Consider the following 16,628-nt stretch of genomic DNA (forward strand, 5'->3'; position numbering starts at 1 on the left):
TTCTCCAGTGCCGGTGTCCCCTAACCAGGCCCCTGCTCCGGCGGAGCCAGCGTCTCGCCCAGGAACGAAGTCACCCCTGCCCGCAGGCCGCCGTCAGACGGCGGGCCCCAGGCCCGGAGGGGCTCGCTGCCCCAGGCAAGGCGCGGCCGCAGCCGAGCCGACCGGTGCGAAACCCGCCGCCGCCCCCCCGCCGGACATCCTCGCCCCTCCCCCGGCGTGTTCCCGGCCGCGGGCGGCGAGCGGCCACGCCGCAACCACCACCGCGGGCCGACACCGCGGCTCTGCCCTCCTCCCCCCCCCCCCTCCGCACGGCGCCCCGAGGGCGGAGCAGCACCGCCCGCCGCCGCTCCAAGGCCGCCAGCGCCGGGCCCGAAGGGAGGCGCCGGCGCAACGAGCCCCGCTGCCGCCCCCGCCCCGGCGGGGCCCAGCGCGGCAGCGGCGGAGGGGGAGGGCCGGGCCCAGAAGGCAGCGGCCGCGCTGACGTCATTATCCGGGCCCTCCGCGCGGTTCGCCCGGCGGGTCACAATGGAACCCGCTCGAGCCCAACCGGCGTGAAGCGGCCGCGCGCGCGCGCCGCCGTCGTGTTCTTCCTTCCCCTCTCCCCCTCCCGCCTTCCTTGCGCGCGCTCCCTGGTCGCACACACGGAGGAGGGGGGAGGGCGACAGTCCGGGGGGACGGGGAGCGCGTCACGCCGTTCGGGTGGCAGAGCCGCCGCCGCGCTAGGCCGGGCCCTGCGTGCGGCGCGGAAGGCTGCGCTGGGGCCGCCATCTTGCCCAGGGCCCCGCCAGACGGAGGTGCGCCGCCGCGTCTCGCCTCGCTCCCTCCCCCCTCCCCCGCCCTCCCCTCCCCCTCCAGCGCGCACGGAGCCGTCAGCGCAGAGCGCTCCCGCCGCCCGGGCCGGCCCCTCCGCTGCCACCTTCCTGCCCGCTGCCTGCCCCCCGCCCCCCCCAAGCCGAGCCCCGGGCCCCGGCGAGAGGCGCGGGGTGCGTGTGCGCCCCCCTCCCCCGCGTGCGCCCGGTCCCCGGACGGGGCGGAGCGGAGCGCGCAGGCCCCGGCCAAGCCCCAGCCGGAGCCGAAGCCCAGGGCCGCCGGGCAGGATCTGGTGACGCAGGAAAAACGCCCCGGCGGTGCCGCCGGCGCCGGAGAGAGCGGAGCGGTCAGGGCCAGGATCCGGAGCGCGGGCAGCGGCGGCAGCTTCGCCTTCCTTCTTCCCGTCGCGGTACAACGGCGCCCGCCCGGAGGGGGGGAATCGGGGAAGCGGAGCCGCCCCCTCAGCCAGCCGGCCGCACGCCCGGGATCGCGGGGCCTGGCATGAGACTCTGCCCTGCCGGCTGCCTGGGATGAGGCAGCCCCCGGCCGCGCTCCTTCGGCAGCACCCGGGAGGGCACCGGGCCGTCGCAGCGGCAGCCGCGGGACAAGGGGAAGCCGTGCGGGGGTGAGTGGCGGAGCGCCGTGCCCGGGCGGGGCCGCGGCTGGAGGCCGAGGCCGGGACGCGGCGAAGCGAAGCGGCTGCGCGTGGGGGAGGGCCGCCGGTTGTGCTGCCGCCGCCGTGAGGGAGCGGGCGCTCACCGGGGATGGGGCTCCCCGGGTCGGGGTGCGGTGCCGCGGGGAGGAGGGGGCGAGCCGGGCCCCGCGGGGCGGGGAGCGGCGGCGCTGGGCGGGTGGGGATAACAAGCGGCGGGTGGCGGCAGCGCCTCCCTCGCAGCCCCCGGCCTGTGGCCCTGCGTCGCTGGTTGTTTTGGAGGGCAAGGGAAAATGGCTGACGGCTCCTCATCGTCTCCCCGGCTGCCGGGGGGTGGGAAGCGCTCCGCGCCCCTCGGGGGGCTCCGCCGGGCCGCCCTTGCCGCCGCTCCCCACCGGCGCCGCCGGGCGAGAAAGGCCCGGTGGCTCCCCGCAGCTCTGCACCCAGCCTCGCCTCCCCTGGTTCTCGCTTCCCTTCGCACCGAACGCCATTACTGAGGTGGAGTGATTGGAGCCGCGTAGGCCCGGGCGACGCCTGGAAAGAAGGCCCTGCCGAGGCGCTTCTCCTACGGCCTCAATGAAAACTGCCAGCACCAGCTCCTTCACGCCCGCTGTAAACATGATCAGCGCGCAGGCCACTCCTCTGTAGTCTCGGCTTCCAGCGGCCCTGTCTCCATGCACAAAAAGCCTTTGTGGCTTTTCGCGTCTTCTTCCTCTGGTTGACCCGGCTGCTGCTCTTCGAAGTTACGTCGCGGGGCTTGTCTGCTGCGATTTATTGTAGGCAGTATAACCCTCTCCCCTTGTCCAGGGTGTGCGGCAGGGGTAGTTGCGTGCAGTTGGGCCGCGAGTACTGTCCTCAAGAAAACAGAGGGTTTCACCAGTTAGGTTGGTTGTTGGGTTGTTTTGTGTGTGTGTTGTGTGTGTGTTGGTGACTGCTCTATTAATGTGTGTTGTCCCACTTTGTGTGGCATTATTTGTGTACAGAGAGAATAGCCTTTGAAAATTACTTACTCTGTTTGTAAGTGATTTTGTTCTGACAGAAGCATCCAAAAATGTTGAGGTGGTTTTTAAGATGCCGTGTTTCATTTTCAGGTTGCTCCCTCAGAAGTCCAGTTAAGTATTTTGCAGATGTACAAGAAGACACAACACACCACCCTACAGGAAAAAAAAAAAAAAAATTCAGAAAAGAATTGTTCTAATTAAATGTTCAAAGTACTCCCAGGCTCACTAGACATACTGTGTCTGTCTGAGCTGTCTTCATGTTGTCTGTACAACTTGATTTATATTCAGAGTTCTGCAGTCGTGTTCATGTCACTGGACGTTTGTAGCAGCCCAAACGCCTTCTGGAGTCACAGGCTCAGAGTTAGCACAAGGCCTGCTTTTGCTGACCTAGTTGCAGAACCACGGCTTGTATTTTTAAAAAGTTGTGGAATTTAGATATTATTATGCAGTGTTAAGTATACTAGTGGCAACACTTGTTATGACAGATGGACTAGGTAACCTGTGTTTTTCAGCAGGCTGCTCAAACACCTGACAAATGGATATTGAAATTGTTCTGTTCAGGAAGGGACTATTGATGGGTGTTTGGAGGATTGACCTTTATTGATTATGGAATTGCAATGGTGTCTCTAGCAAGAAAGATTTAGAGATGACTGAAATCTGTAGGCAGCTGACTTTATTATTGATATTTTAAGGTTTTACTTTGAGAAATTGACAGAACTGCCCACATTAATGTGCCTGATCAAGTAACATGTTTATTTCAGCAAAACCTAAGTTGTCTGTGAAGGTGTTGAGGGTTTTTGTTTGTTTGTTTGCTTGGTGTTTTGTTTTTGTTTTGTTTTTAAGCAAGGCTTTTTTGAGTTGAAGTAGTGTTTATTCTTTGAACCAGCAAAGTACAGTAGCTAATATCAAGAATTTGGGGGAAGCATATAAAATACATGTATTGATTATTCTATTGCAATACCTTGGACAACGGTGATGCTTAATGATAGCTTTGAATGAAAAACATAATCATAAAGCCTTAGCGGAAGAAACTCAAGTATCAGTATGGGATTTTGAGGGGGGTGTGGGGAGGTATCTAGCTAAAAATAAATGTAAGATTGTATCATAGTAACTTTTTCTTCTCTTTCCAGTATCTTTTGTACTTTGCTTTTGTGTATGTTTTCTTAACGGTATTTCTTTTGGGTAGCCTCTGTCGTAGTCTTTCTTGGCTGCTGCTCTGCGTCTTGCAGAATTTGCCCTTGTGGTGATACTTCTGCCCATTGAATTGACAGGAAGGCTACATCTGGAGGTGGTAATCAATAAGGATAGTGATAGCAAAACTGTTTACTGTTTCTGTATCTGTGGAACGCTGTCACCCTTACATAAACATTTTATTTCCCACATTATGGTGCATTTGTACTCAGACCAGTGCAACTACTCTCTGTTCTAAATGCACACTTTAGTTTTATGCATTTTGTTCATATTCTGGAATTCTTACAAGCGAGACTCAGGATAAACAAAAAAAGTGGATTAGTGTCTATTTAGCAAAATTAATTAGGCTTTGAAGAAAGTAGAGGTACCTGTAATACTTTTGTTCTAAGACATCTTACATTTAAAATTGAAATTAGTTTTGGGCTTTACAATATGAATACAGCTTTGGGTAAAAATGGATAGGGGTTTAGTTATTTATTAGTTTGAAGAAATTACTTTTAAATGAGTTTAAAGTTATGGTTCTGTCAGATGTGTATTGAAAATATGTGAAGTTCAATGGGAAACGTTTCTGTCCTTCCTGCTCCAGTTTAGAAATAAGTTCAGAACTTATTTCAGGTATTTGAATGGCAGGCACTTCTGTGTTAGGTGGTACTCTGAGTATACGTATATATTTATATTAATTTTTTTTTTTAGGAATGTTGTTTTATATATCCTAAGAGATATAAAAACTGTAGGTATGTTTTGAAAACATCGTAAGCAGGATAGCCTTGTTTGTGAAGTAAAGGAATCAAAGGTGTCCCTTACTGTTTTTCACTTAAAGCGTGATTTACTTATTTTGTTAAGAACAAGCCAAAATCCACAAAAAACCCAAAACTATTACTAAAAAAAGACTATTACTAAAAAAACTGCCAAAACTCTTACACTTTCATTCTTTTTTTTGTAATCACAAACATTGTTTAGTTGAACCTGTAGTCTTGTTTATCCAGCACTTGCAGAGAGCAGTGTGAAGTGGTTGTCTGAAGATGTGAGAAACTTTGCTGGGTTTTCTGTTTACTTGAAAAGCTGTACATGTAAAGGCCTTTGTGTCCTTTAGAAAATTGTTTCCTGGATGTTAGCATTGGTATTAATCTGAACACGTGGTTATGGTTTCTCTTGTTGAAGTATCTTAAGTTTTTCTTATAACATGGATGTATCTCCTCTTGAAACTCGTGTGTAGCTGCATCCAGTTTCATTATCCGTATCACCCTTGTTTAAAATCAGAGTTCAAAATTTAAAGCTGTACTTAAGGGTATGTTTCGGGAACACAGCTTGATGATGTCCATCTTTTGTTGTAGTACCTTGCCTTTTGCAAAGCTAGCAATACTGTGTGCTGTTGCTGTAGACTTGTCTAATATCATACACAATGTTTGTGGTATATAAATACACAATTTTTTAAAATTTTTTTTTTAACAAAACTAAGCTTTGTTATGCGTACTGTCTCCCTGGCACAAACCTAATGAAAAAAAGAATCAAAAAATAAGCTATACTGCTATACCTACCCTTTACCGTCAGTGTGGAACATTCACCACAATCTTTATTTTATTCCATTTTTCTTAAGAGGTTCTTATTCTGCATTGTCTGGTAGTGACGAATGTCAGTTGCCTACCTGTCTTGCCAAGCAGTTTCGGAAGAACAGTTTGGTAAACCTTCATATTGCAGAATGGTAGTTAAAAGAAACAGTCTTTACATAGCAAAGGCAAGGGGTGGAAAGAAGGGCTTTCATAAGCATATGCTTGCATGCAGTGAGACTTGAATTTTTCTACCTGCGAATTTTGCACTACTTTGGATTCATGTGTTAGAAAAATACAGTGACATTTTTCGTATGTTAAATCTAGTTTTTGTTCTCTTACTAATGTAGGAACATCTTAAAGTTCTCACACTGTTACAGTGAATTAAGTTTTGTGATGAGTTGAGATACCTTTTTAAAACAGTTATGTGGTGTTGGCTGTCTCTGTTACGCTTGAGGCTGTAGCATGACTTGAGAATACAGTTAACAGAGGTTCCCTCTGCACTTCATGACAGAGCCATGTTTTGACTTGGGTCTTCTTGTTTAGAGTCTTGAATAGATAGACAGTGACAGAAAGCCTTTCTGTCATGACTTTGCACCCTCAAAACGTCAACTGCTGCGTTTCTGAAACATGATGGTGACCACTTGAGCCCACTGGTGCTTTGAGCACTTTCAGTAGGTCTGGTTTGGTAAAATAATTTTAAATACTGAGTGTTGGTAAGGTTACAGCAGAGCTGTTAATAACTTTCCCTGAAGTAGAGGAGAGGAGGAAAGTAAATAAGGTCTTAAAGTAGCCGGTTGTGACTTAGTGTAAAATCTTTTTGCTTTTTTTTCTCTTAAGGGAGCTAGACAGGACAGCTAGTTCCATTTGCATTTTCTGTTGTGAATTTTCTGATATTTGCTTCATTTTACAAGAAGTCATTAGTCACTTATTTGAGAGATTAATTCAGTCTGCTTGGTATCAAAGGTTTTTAGTTATCAGCTTTTGATGTGTTCTCAAATAAAAATTAAAATGCTGGGAATGAAAACCATTTGGATACATTTATGTTCACAGGTTTGCTTTCTAAGGGAAATGGTACTGATGTATGGTTTTCTTAAAGGAATAGTTAGTATTAACTATGAGAATGATTACTTGCTTTTGGTTAACTTCTTGTGTTAGTACATCTCCAAAAGAGATCCATGGGATGTAGATTTTGAAATCTAGTTATATTTTGAATGCTAGTGTTTTCAACTTTATTCGTGAAATTAAAATGGAGACTGCTTTAGAAGTAATGGATAGCTATCAGAAATGTTATCGGAGGAAATTTCTATTTGTCACATCCTTGATCTGCTTCCAAAAACAGTATGTAACCCGGTTTTGTGATTTAGGTTTCCTTGCACATGTAACTCTCAACAGAAAAATCTGATTTTCTTGCATACAGATCTTTGCATGGATGTCTTAGCAAATCATACTGTTTGGTCGTGTTTAGCCATGAATTCAGTCATAAGAGGGGAATTCCACATTGCATCATTCCTTAAAGATCTGTGCATGGAGAAATCACACAGAAGAAACCTTTTTCCCAAATATTTTTTTGAAGTTGAGATTCAAGAATACGTTCAAGGCAAGACAAACATGTGACTCCTTAATGTTTGTTTGTTCATGTCCTTCTCCTCTCTGATGGAAACAGTAAAAGACTTCCCGAGTATTTTTTTTTTTTAGCAGAAGTGTTGTTCAAATGAGTGCTTCAGAATAATGAAAAGTACATGGAGGGAATTTCAGCGCAAACTTTTCATTAAGCTTTCACATAAAATATCCAAAACTCAAGTAATAGAAAATTGTCCCTCGAAGAACCTTTGTTTAAGACAAGTAATGCTTTTTTTGTAACAGATGAATGGCAACATGGAGTGACACAAAAATGTAAATTATAAATTCCACAGGCTTCAATCCTCAAGTCACTTAATTGCCTCAACCTTTTTCTCTAGCTTCAGTGGGACTAGGTGTGGGAAGAGGTGTTGTTTTGTGTTGGGGTGGTCTTAGCTATAAAGCTCTGAAATGGTGAAAGAAGAAAACGGAGATTGTTTAGAAATGTGTTCAGTAGAGAAAAAACAGTGAAGAAGTGTGCCACGTAAGACCCCTCTGTTACCAGCCAGGCGTTTTTGGTTGGAGGGGAGTGTCCACTGTGGTGTGGGATAGTGGTGACCGGCCTGTAGTGGCTGTGGGTGGAACTTCAGTTTTCTTGTGCAGAAATGAAAACTGACAGTGAGGGGAAGAAAAGTCTCTTACTTTTCTAATATAAGATGAGAATGAAGATGGTTGCCAAAATATATTGATGTCTCAGTAAATGAGCCTTGCATCTTTTGGTGTTTAATTTTTCTGCTGTCTTAGCAGTGAAGTACTTCAATGTGTTTTTGAGTAAGTTGCAACAGAACAAGTCCATGGATTTGAAAGTTAAATAAGAAAGAGGGATCTGCTTAGCTTAGTTTTTAGATTAATAGGTTGGTGAAAGACCAAAATTTTGATAAACTAAAAGCTTAAACTATAGTTTAAACTATATTCTATATTGGACTTTCTATATTTCTAAATTAGAAATAAAATGTTAATTGTTTGGTGATTTCTGACGTTTCCTTTTAATGCATTTTCCCGAATCCTTTAGCTGTGAGGATTTCTTTCTTTTCTTTTTTTTTTTTCTTCCCAAACCGTGGCATAAATTCTCTGGAGTTTGAAGGTGAAAACTCCAGTGATTTGTTCTACAGTTTCAGGCTCCAGTTTTGCACAGCCCTCCATATGCCTTGACCTGTCTTTCAGACAGCGCTTTATTAATCACAGTGGGACCTTAAAATCCCAGGTGCTTTTCCTGACTGCATATAATTGTGTGTGTGTATACACACAAACAAGCAAAGGGACTTTTTTTTTGTTTCAAGATGATGTACTGACTTTTTTCCCTAGGTGAGGTAGTAATGTCAGATTTCTTGAGTGCTTTATAGCTCTCTTGCTGTGTTGGAGTTTCTTTGTGATAGTTCTGGTAATTAGACAGGAAGATAATCTCCAGATCAACTGAAAATTCTTACTGTTCTTACTGTCATAGCAGTTTAGCCAGATGGCTGTGGTTGAGAGTTTGTAACATGTCTAGTGAAGATGTAGCTTGAAACATGATTTCCCCTTATGGCATTTGAGAAGCCATTAATTTCTTTCCCTTTCCTTCTGTGTTTTAGGATTGGGAAATCAGGGCATTTTTTCATAAAATTAAGGGCTTTGAATTGAGGTGAAAAGCTTCATTTTCATCAGTGGTAATACGTGCGGCAAGGCTAGCATAGTGGTAGTGAAACCTTGCTGTAAGCTAATGTGTCTTCAGCCATAGAAGAAAACCCCATGGGATCAGTATCAGCCTCTGGTTAGCAGGTGTATGACTGAAGTTTTTCACTTACCTGCACCATCCTAAGATTTTTGTCCAGGTGAAGCGGGGTTTGGTAATGCATTCTGTCATGAATTTTCCGTTTTCTTCGTATCACTTTCCTGATAATGGAGTGAATACTTAGAGCTGGTAGCAACTCTGGATATGGTGCCTAGAGGCAGCTGGATGAAGATAGTGAGGGACCAACATGATACCAACAGCAAAACTAAACTAACGGTTTGATTTGGAGATTCAGATGCACTGTGTTGATTGATCTTCAGTTGGTGCTTCAGAAGATTATCTTTTTCTAGAATTGAAATTGTACTCGATACTTGATCTGCTGTTCCTTGATGTGCTTTCTATTCACTTAGGTGTGAGTATCACACAGGAGGATTGAGATGATGTAGAAGTTGTGTACATTATCTAGATGAGCAGCAAGGAACTACTAGTTGAGAGCAGAGAATCAAAATCTCTCATGAGAGCTGCTTCATGCTTTTAAGTATGGGCTTACACTATACTACACCTAAAACACAGTTTGAGGGGTTTTCAGTGCAAATGAGACACTGTGGTTCTTCATGGGTCTGAAAATACAATAAATCTTAGTAGTTCACACTTACAATGAAGACTAATGCTTTAGTTTTACTTTTGATTAAGCAAAGTTTTGCTTTAAATGTGAGTTTATCATTGTATGTTGTTTAACTTCTAAATGACAGTTCTCCACTAGAATTCTTTATTCCATATCGCTTTAACGTAATTAGCTTCTCTAGTGTATTTGACAAATTGAAGTTCTTTTCTCAGAACTTTGGTACCAGAAATGAGGAGGGGGGAAGAGCCTTAACAACTGTGTTGACACTTGAAGAGTTCAGCTGCAATGATTTTTCCATCTATAGGAATTATGAAGACATTATTTTTGGGGTACGTTTCTGTAGACTGGTACAGTAGGTATGAAAAACTTTGCTTCTTGCACAAGCTCTGGAAATGTTAGTTTTAAGATACTTGCTCATGATTTTTAAGATGCTTCTTTTAATAAGAAATTAAGGGGTCTTTTCTTTAAATTTTTGTATTTTGCTCCTACTTGCCTGCTTGGTCTGGTTTGCTTTAAAGAGACACTGCGGTGAGATTTTTTTGATCTGATAAAACTAGTGTCTGTGCATTAACCTTTTTTCTTTTCCTTCCTGAATGTCTTCTGTTTAATTAATTCTGTGTTTTCTGGTGCCATTTTTTCCTGAAAATGTTATCTATGAATTCAGAATGCCCAACTGTTTTAGTGGATAGCTTCCTTTGTATGTTCTTTTTTTTTCCCCTCTCTTGTACTTCTGGGTAGCTAATGCTTCTGAGTGACTAAAGTTTTGCTTCACCAAAGTTGGTGAGGTTAGGTGTATACTTTGAAGACTTTCTTGCTGGGAAGAAAGGGTCTTCTTTACAGACAACAGCTTGTCACAGGGTGCATATTACCAGTTGGGTTTTTTTCTTTGCTTTGCTGATTTTGTTAATATGAGGTTGACAGGACATATTATTTCATCAGGACGTGGGGTTTGTACTATCTCAGAATGGATTTTTCAAATGCTTCCATTATTAATTTTTCAGTTGAATTACCAGATGAACATCAGGGAAGTTACTTAAAAATTGTGTGTGGTGAAAAACAAATGATACGAAGAGCCTTGGAAAAAGCACACAAGTCATCATCTATTTAAACATTTTAACATTTAAGGGGGATATTTTCACTTGAGCCATGGGTAGTTTAAGGAGGTTCCTGTAAGTTAACAGAAAAGTGGAAAATGGGCAAATATGATAATGAAACTTGTCATTAAACCAATGGGGTTTTTTTCCCCACTTAATTATGAACTCTTTCTCCCGTTGGATCCTTGACTCAGTCTAGAAGATGGTTTGTATTGTTATTCAGTATTTTATCTTTGGAATTCATTCTATAAATGCATGTATTACATCAGTCTAAATCCCATACTGAGTAGAATTATTACTCTGTTAGTAAACTTGATAGGTGCTTTTTGCTCTCAGCCAGTATATTTCCCAAACATTAATGTATTATTTCACATCACTGTAAATTAAAAGGCTTGTGTAGTCTTTTGTTTTACTGGTGAAGAATTGAGGCACAGAGGCTGTGAACGTGAGAAGTACTTACTGTCATAGCTTTTCAACGAATTTTGGTTAGATGTTCAAGTGTTATAGACACAGCTTACGTTGGCTTAAGTTGCTGTTGTGCTCCCTTGCTCTCAGTACTCGGTTACGCATATTCTGTCATCTCTAATTCCAGTTTCTTTTTTGAGCTGAATTTCAAGATAATGTTTGAATTGTGCAGTCTTGTTTACAGAAAATTTTTGCCAGCTTCTGTGTTTTCCATCATCTGCATTACCTACTGTATCTTTGTCACTGATTTGTGTATTTGTGGTCAGATTATTCAAAGTGTTACTGCTAAATTAATTTTCCTAACTCACTGTGATCTGTTAAGTATTCCACTGGCTTTACCATAATTTCCAGGCCAAAGACAGTTTTTTGCTTTCGCCTTGTTAGACTTCTTGCACTTAGCCTTATTTGCTCTGGCTACTGAATATTTCTTTCATGACTGAACTTGTGCTGTTCATGAACTGACATTCCGGGCATTTATCATATACTAAACAGCTTTCTCTGTTTACATTTTCCTGTGATATCCATTATGCTTGAGAAAAATGTTGGTCTTTATGACACTTCTGTGGTGTCAAGACTCATCTCTGTTCTAATATATGTGAACCTTGGTTGCTATCGTAGCTAAATACGTGCTAACTGTAATTACCTATATTCTTTTTCCTTCCTTTTCCCTCCTCTTTCAAGGGTGTATTTCATGATAGATTTGCGCTGATGCTGGAAGAGTTGGTTCTACCCATGGTTATGTATTCTTCCTGTTTCTTGTGCCATTGTTAGTGTTCATAAGGCATGTGATGCAGCTGAGAACTAAAATGATTTTCATTCCTTTCCCCTAGTTACCTCTCAGCCACACTGTCTTCTTGATCTGGCTGATTATGTGGTGATGCAAGGGCTAGTACTAGTGGTGAGAAGGTGGTTAGGATAAAAGCGGGCAAGATCTCCCTTCTTCACTGCTTGTGGCAGTGGAGACTTACCTGGTTTCAGACAGACTGTGAAGCTGTATGTTCAGCAAAGGCTTGTCCACATGCAGAAATACAATGAAACTTCCGTTCTAAAATTTGTCGGGATATAGTACTCTTGCTGGGGAATAAGATTACTGTTTCTCACTGAGATTTCAACAGTGGAAAAGTGGAAAAGATCCACATACCCATACCCACTGTGGTAGCAAAACTACCTTATGAGAGTTCTGTTGCTGTCACTTTTGTGCTAGTTTAAGCATCGTCCCTAAAGAGAACAGTTATGACATTCCTTTTGTCTTGTTTGACACGTTGGTGGGTTCAGCTGAAAATTGGTATCTTTATAGTCTATTTTGTGTACCGAACGGAGGTGCTTTTTAGTGAGGAGGTTTATGGGATTTAGCCATTAATTGTTTTCAGTGCAGGGACATTGGTAGTAATGTGTGTTTTGGAGTGTTTTTTTTGTGTGATGGGTTGGGTTTTTTTAATGACTTTTGAGACAGAGCTGCAACAGTTTTTAAACCCATCCTCAGTCCTTAGGATGTGGTAGTACTTGATCATTATCTCCTGTATGTCTCAATAAAGAAGGTTAAGACATACTTTTTGATAGGCTTTATAGATACAGGAATATTAAGTTTCTGGGACAGTGGAGTCACTTTTGGTTCTGTAGGGGAGTGGGTATAGTGGAAATAGTTTTCCTGTTTTCAGCCCTGCTTTGTTCTTAATATATTTTCTATTTGCTTCCTTACTTGCTTCTATCCAACTCTTCTATTTACCCTTTTGCATTTATATCAAACTACAGCTTTCGTTGTGTTGGCAGAAGGAGCATAAAGTCAGAAGACAAAACTGCTGTTCTTGTCACTTCTCATTTCCCTGTAGAAAGGCCAGGATTTTTAAGGAGAGTTGTTATACAAGTACTCTGGAACAGACAGATAATTTTCAGTGACTTCTTGAGCGTTCAGCCTGCTTAGGCAGCTGGCTTGTATGAGTTTAGTTGAAATGGAGCATGTTTAAGGCAGACAGTCTTAAAAAAATTAACTGTCCACTTATAACACCTCTAGTGACCTTGTGCAAGCTTGACTTTTCAGAGCAAATATCTTCTGACTGAAATGGTTGTAAGGCAGCAGGAAATGGCAAAATGTTTGCTTGCAGGGTAGCTGGCATGGAACTGTATAAAAGTCTCCAGGCTGAGTTAGGCAGTTGGTACATTGAAAACGAGTTGGAAGTTTGGCTAAGTTTGTTGAGCAGTTATGAAGAAGCTTATTGACACATAAATTTTAATGCTGATACCACTTTCTTTGGTATTTTGAGACAATTACGCTTGTTGATGATGATGGTAGTGTTTGACTTCCTGTGCTTAGTTTGTGCTTTCTGATTGAACATTACATGAAAAGCAGAGTTTTGAAAACAGAAGTGAAATTAAAGCTACTACAGTAATGGGAATACTTAGAATCATAGAATGGTAAGGGTTGGAAGGGACCTTAAAGATCATCTAGTTCCAGTCCACCTGCCATGAGCAGGGACATCTTCCACTAGACCAGGTTGCTCAGAGCTCCATCCAGCCTGGGCTTGAACACTGCCATGGAGGGTGCAGCCACAGCTTCTCCGGGCAACCTGTTCCAGTGTTTCACCACCCTCATGGTGAAGAATTTCTTCCTAATATCTAATCTAAATCTGCCCTCTTTTAGTTTAGAGCCGTTCCCCCTTGTCCTATCACTACACACCCTTGTGAAAAGTCCCTCTGCATCCTTCCTGTAGGCCCCCTTCAGGTACTGGAAGGCTGCTCTAAGGTCACCCCGGAGCCTTTTCTTCTCCAGGCTGAACAGCCCCAACTCAGATTATTTGAATTTACAGCATTTTGAAATATTGAGGTATTTCACAAAGTTAATTTTCTCATCAGTCAAGAATGTAAAATGCTTCCAACCTAATGTCTGGTTTAGATGCTGTACAATGCTTTAATTATTTGCAGTTAACCCAGCAACAAGTCGTGTTAATTCTATACTTTGAGGGAAAAATTCTGTAATGTGTTGATAATGTCACAGGATATTAGGAGTATAGACTAGTAATAATAATTGTTATTATTTAATTAGCTAATTAAATAGTATTTTTCTTTAGTGTAACATTAACATAGTTTAGAGAAGCCCTGAAATTATCTGTACAAAACATGAAGGGAGTCAGAAGGGGCTATCCTGATTTTTGCAAGCTAACTTTAAATTTCATTTTTCTAACAGAAGCTTTATAGTACATTTGTGGTAGTGGCATTGGGTACTGCATGCTACAGTGATACGTCAGGTGCTGTGTATAAGCGTGATTTCACAGAGAAGAGTGTGCAAGTAAAATGTAGAAATAACATTGTAGTAATATCCATAATTCATTGGCTGAATGGCTTTAGACAACATTTCAAATATTTATAGTTGCTGAGTTTTGCGAAGCGCTAAGTGCAGTATACTATAAATAATTTCATGTTTTAAAGCTACAAGTGGAATGAACCTGGAAGATGCCATTATGCTTCCCTTCAAATACTAGAGAAAGAATGAAGGTAGCAGAAGTCATTCAGCACCTACCAGTGGCCTGGTAGAATGTATGAACCTCAAAAAAAATTACAGAAGCCACAATGTATTTATGTATCTTGAGGGCAAACCAAAGCTAGGGATGCCACTAAACATGAGAAATGATGATTTGGACACTTATATGGTTCTGGGGGGATCTTCCAAGGATGGAATGATGAAGTGTTGGATCCTTTTTCACCCTGTTCCCCAGGAAAAATTGAAGTTGTGAGTAGTATTAAATTGCTCTAGTGTAGCAGATCAAAGGGAGTGTTTTGATTTTAACTTTTTTCATGAAGTTTTTAGATTTTTGTCTGCTGTTAATGTTACCTGTTATCCTTTAGGCCATTGGACTAGATGGTCATTGCAGGTCCCTTCCAGCTGAAAAATAATTCTATTTTAAAGTATTCTATTTATTGGAGGAGGAGACAGTGGATACTTCATAGTTTTAGCTTCATCAATCCTGCCTACAAAATTGTGCTAAAAAAAATCTGAGATTGTGAGCTTTGCAGCAAAAGAACAACACAACTTCTAAGGAAGTTTCAAAGCTCAGCGGAGCTAGAGGATAAAGGTTCTTAACAATTATTAACGGTTTGAGCGCAACTACCAAAAAGAAGTGAGATGTTTTGTGGACGATTTTTTGAATTCACAAAACTCATGTTCTTCTCTAGTTAACCTAAGGACCTGATTTAGAGAGAAATTACAGAATCTAATGCAACGTAAAATAACAATTAAAACTTCCTGCATAAGTTGCAGAACTAAAGTTCTGGGTACCTATCAGTGGTTTCACTGCTACCCTCACAATATTGGATACAAAACCCAAAGCTTTTATGAAGTTGGAAGTCCAAGGATTTGATCATGAAACAAGAAAGGAATATCCATTCCGAAAGATGGACTTGAAGGTGCTTCTGAAGTGGTTAAGAAATTGGAGTTTGCAGTTTGAAGAAAAAAAATCTGTCTAGATGCATCAATACTTGTTTATTTTTGTCAATCTGAATGCGAATATTGAAGACTTCTTATGGCATAACTGAACAAATGGAAAAAAACCCCACAAAACCTTTGCTGTGAAATGATAAATGAAATTAAATGTCCAACCAAACAAAATCAAGTAGGCTAGGCTTAAGCTACTGCAAAGTGTGGCATTGATGACATTTGTCTCACAAAGATGAAACAAAAGTGAGACTGGAAGCTTTTTACAAGCAAAATTTATGGCCTTGTTTTAGTTTAAAAATGGGTACTGCTCAACACAAAACCATAAATGTAATAGACTGTTTCCTTGCCTTGCTGGAGTTGTGCAAAAGGTTGCATGTTAACAAAACCAGATTTGATTTGTTTGTTTTACCATTACTTTGTAGAAGTTAGTATACTTCTTGGATTGTATGAATTGACTGTCTTGCTCAGTTCTTGCTTTCAAGAAAACTAGATTCTGCTAAAAATGATGTTTATTGTTCTTTCTCTGGCATGATTGAACTCCTTTTAAGAGCCTTTTGCTGAAGTGCTTTTTTGGCTTTGTTTTTAATGCTGAAGACTTACTGGTATTCTTTCCTGTGCATAGCTGGTAGTAATTTTTTTTACACCCTACTATTACTGTTTTTTTTTCAAACCTATTGAACCTAGACCTTCCTCCCCATTTAGTTCTGTATTTTGTCTGTATATTAGATCTGCTGTCTGCTTTAATTTCCAAGACAAAACCATAACAAAGTCCTGGTACTTAGTTCCTCATATGTTGGAAGATACAATTCCTAACCACTTTCAGTGGGAGAATTGTGATGGATGGAAATAGTAGTTCCTTGTTACCTGGTGTTCTGGGAGCGCACTCAGCATGCTCCCTTCTTGCTTGGTATGGAGTATAGTGTTACTGACTGTAGTACTCTTTTATCATTTACACTTTAAAAGTTATGTTTAAAGATGGTTTATGTGTATGGAAATTATTTTTAATTGAAAGTGTAGCTATATATAGTTGGTAGTGGTGTCAGCTGACCTTCTTAGCTCTGTGTGCTGTTTCAAACAGCGAAGCGTTTTGTTGCATGACTAGCCAAAGATTTGCAAAACATACATTTTAGATGTATTGGTTCTGTTCTTGAAGTCCACAGCTTCAAAGCTCTTAGCATGAAATAAAAAGTTGCTCTATTTATAACCTCAGGCTTTAGAACTGAAAAGGAAATACTATGTCCTGGTAGAAAATTGTGTACCTCTTCTCAAAAGTTGTAAGGAAAAGCAGGCCCTCACTGCTTTTTATGACTTTTTTTTTTTTTTTTTTTTAGTGTGCTTGATTGGCAATTACTGTTTTTTTGAAAATAAAATGTCACTTACAAATACAGTTCATATAGTAGTTGACTGCTGGCTTCTCAGTTGTTTTCCTCTGTTGATAGGCCCAAAAGTTGAAGAGAGTAGAAATAGCAGTCTTAGAAGGACA

The 16,628-nt window shown here is 42.2% G+C and overlaps 1 protein-coding gene across 1 annotated transcript in view; it reads left to right on the plus strand.

Moving 5' to 3' along the window:
- Positions 1-940: 940 nt before the first annotated feature.
- Positions 941-16,628, plus strand: part of USP9X (ubiquitin specific peptidase 9 X-linked) — a 106,311-nt gene continuing 90,623 nt past the window's right edge. The window contains exon 1 of the mRNA XM_075430749.1: positions 941-1,435. The gene's annotated coding sequence lies outside the window, so the exon portion shown is untranslated. The remainder of the gene's footprint in view (positions 1,436-16,628) is intronic.

This window comes from Opisthocomus hoazin, chromosome 1 (genome assembly GCF_030867145.1).
Source record: "Opisthocomus hoazin isolate bOpiHoa1 chromosome 1, bOpiHoa1.hap1, whole genome shotgun sequence".
Lineage (NCBI taxonomy): Eukaryota > Metazoa > Chordata > Aves > Opisthocomiformes > Opisthocomidae > Opisthocomus > Opisthocomus hoazin.